Source organism: Bos mutus, chromosome 6, assembly GCF_027580195.1.
Source record: "Bos mutus isolate GX-2022 chromosome 6, NWIPB_WYAK_1.1, whole genome shotgun sequence".
Taxonomy (NCBI): domain Eukaryota; kingdom Metazoa; phylum Chordata; class Mammalia; order Artiodactyla; family Bovidae; genus Bos; species Bos mutus.
Window position 1 is genome coordinate 112,601,103 of NC_091622.1, and position 3,690 is coordinate 112,604,792.

Below are 3,690 nucleotides of genomic sequence, written 5' to 3' on the forward strand. Positions count from 1 at the left end.
CTTTGCAGAATAGAGTATAGAATAGAGAATACAAGCAGAATAGAGAATACAAGAAGGACAAAGAGTCAGTGGATGAGCCAGGATTGACTGCAGTGTGTGCTGAGCTCTACCCATTCTCACTCCACTAAAGAGGCACTGTGTGTAGGACATCACAATGGCATTGGGGTTTCCTTTCCTCCAAATGTGTTCCGTTTTATGGCTGAGTAATATTCCATTGCATATATGTATCACAACTTCTTTATCCATGTCAACAGATATCTAGGCTGCTTCCATATCCTAGCTATTGCAAATCATCCTACAGTGAACATTAGGAGTACAATGTGCCTTTCATTATTAGGGTATAGGAGTTCAAGGGATTTCAGTTTATTACTTTTATATCCTGTAACTTTACTATGAACAGTATGAAAAGGCAAAAGGATGGGATACTGAAAGAGGAACTCCCCAATCACTAAGTGGCCAATATGCTACTGGAGATCAGTGGAGAAACAACTCCAGAAAGAATGAAGGAATAGAGCCAAAGCAAAAACAATACCCAGCTGTGGATGTGACTGGTGATAGAAGCAAGGTCCAATGCCGTAAAGAGCAATATTGCATAGGAACCTGGAATGTCAGGTCCATGAATCAAGGCAAATTTGAAGTGGTCAAACAGGAGATGGCAAGAGTGAACGTCGACATTCTAGGAATCAGCGAACTAAAATGGACTGAAATGGGTGAATTTAACTCAGATGACCATTACATCTACTACTGCGGGCAGGAATCCCTTAGAAGAAATGGAGAAGCCACCATGGTCAAAAATAGTCTGAAATGCAGTACTTGGATGCAATCTCAAAAATGACAGAATGATCTTTATTCATTTCCAAGGCAAACCATTCAATATCACAGTAATCCAAGTCTGTGCCCCAACCAGTAACGCTGAAGAAGCTGAAGTTGAACGGTTCTATGAAGACCTACAAGACCTTTTAGAACTAACACCCAAAAAAGATGTCCTTTTCATTATAGGGGACTGGAATGCAAAAGTAGGAAGTCAAGAAACACCTGGAGTAACAGGCAAATTTGGCAACACCAAAATCAGATTGATTATATTCTTTGTAGCCAAAGATGGAGAAGCTCTATACAGTCAGCAAAAACAAGACCAGGAGCTGACTGTGGCTCAGATCATGAGCTCCTTATTGCCAAATTCAGACTTAAATTGAAGAAAGTAGGGAAAACCACTAGATCATTCAGGTATGACCTAAATCAAATCCCTTATGATTATACAGTGGAACTGAGAAATAGATTTAAGGGACTAGATCTGATAGACAGAGTGCCTGATGAACTATGGACTGAGGTTCATGACACTATACAGGAGACAGGGATCAAGACCATCCCCATGGAAAAGAAATGCAAAAAAAGCAAAATGGCTGTCTGGGGAGGCCTTACAGATAGCTGTGAAAAGAAGAGAAGTGAAAAGCAAAGGAGAAAAGGAAAGATATAAGTATCTGAATGCAGAGTTCCAAAGAATAGCAAGAAGAGATAAGAAAGCCTTCTTCAGTGATCAATGCAAAGAAATAGAAGAAAACAACAGAATGGGAAAGACTAGAGATCTCTTCAAGAAAATTAGAGATACCAAGGGAACATTTCATGCAAAGATGGGCTCGATAAAGGACAGAAATGGCATGGACCTAACAGAAGCAGAAGATATTAAGCAGAGGTGGCAAGAACACACAGAAGAACTGTACAAAAAAGATCTTCATGACCAAGATAATCACGATGGTGTGATCACTGACCTAGAGTCAGACATCCTGGAATGTGAAGTCAAGTGGGCCTTAGAAAGCATCACTATGAACAAAGCTAGTGGAGGTGATGGAATTCCAGTTGAGCTATTCCAAATCCTAAAAGATGATGCTGTCAAAGTGCTGCACTCAATATGCCAGCAAATTTGGAAAACTCAGCAGTGGCCACAGGACTGGGAAAGGTCAGTTTTCATTCCAATCCCAAAGAAAGGCAATGCCAAAGAATGTTTAAACTACCATACAATTGCACTCATCTCACACGCTAGTAAAGTAATGCTCAAGATTCTCCAAGCCAGGATTCAGCAATACATGAACTGTGAACTTCCAGATGTTCAAGCTGGTTTTAAGGCAGAGGAACCAGAGATCAAATTGCCAACATACGCTGGATCATGGAAAAAGCAAGAGAGTTCCAGAAAAACATCTATTTCTGCTTTATTGACTATGCCAAAGCCTTTGACTATGTGGATCACAAGAAACTGTGGAAAATTCTGAAAGAGATGGGAATACCAGACCACCTGATGTGCCTCTTGAGAAACCTATATGCAGGTCAGGAAGCAAGAGTTAGAACTGGACATGGAACAACAGACTGGTTCCAAATAGGAAAAATAGTACATCAAGGGTGTATACTGTCACCCTGCTTATTGGGGCTCCAAAATCACTGCAGATGGTGACTGCAGCCATGCAATTAAAAGACACTTACTCCTTGGAAGGAAAGTTATGACCAACCTAGATAGCATATTCAAAAGCAGAGACATTACTTTGCCAACAAAGGTCTGTGCCGGGGACCAGCCCCGGCTGATCCAGGGAATTCGAAGCGGGGACGGCGTCGGCGAAGATCAGGAAACAATTGCTTAATTAAACGTTAATTAAGGATATAAAGAGTAATAGAATGAGGATAGCTCAGTAGGAAAATTCAGTGGAGAAAAGAGGCTGAAATAAGGATAGCTCAGTGAGGAAATTCAGTGTAGAAAAGAGGCTGAATAATTCAGCCAGAAGGTAAGAGAAAGAACGACATGGTGAGACCAAGTTTCGGTGAACAAGGCCCGCACTTTATTTTCCAAAGTAGTTTTATACCTTAAGTTATGCATAGAGGATAATGGGGAAGGGTAGAGTCATGCAGTAAGCCAGGCTTTCTTCCTGCAAACTTATCATATGCAAAAGTTTAGGTGATTTGCATCATCTTCTGGCCCGGAGGCCTTTTTCTCTAAAGGTGATTATTCTAAAGTCAGGCGCCAGCCTCCAAAAAGCATTAGATAAAGTTGCATTCCTACAGAGCAAAGGTGTGGTGGGCTATAACAAGAAAAAGAATTAATTCAAGGGTCCCAGGTTACAAACATTAAAGCTACTATTTAAACCAATTATATTAATCAATACACTGCCAGGGACACAGCAGGTAAGGGATATGGAGACTTAGCAGCAAAACATTGGCCCAACAAGTGAAAATCCCTTCACCAATACAATTTCTAATCAATCTTTTGACTGCTCAAAGGAATCTGTATTTAGACAGTTTAGAACATCTCATGCCTCTCACAGTTTGGAGGCTCTGAGCAATCACATGTGGCCGGAAGAACCTATTCAGGCAGGCTAGAGGACTTCCAAGGGAGTTTGTAGGTTGAAACACTGTCACACCCAGGAATTATTAACTGGAGCTATAAGCTAACTCTTTTTTCAGAGAGGTAGTGGGGGACAGCCCCCCGTAAAGTCAGAAGTGTAGGTGAAAGCACAAAACAGAAAGTAGGCAGACTCTGGTTTTGGGGGTAGATTGCTCGAGAATTTCCAGGGAGACTCCTGAGGCTTGATCCCGCCTTTGCGTATGCCAAGCCTCCTTCCTCATGACCTTTGCCAGAGGCGGAGCTCGCTCCCCGCAGGTCTGTCTAGTCAAGGCTATGGTTTTTCCAGTGGTCATGTATGGATGTGA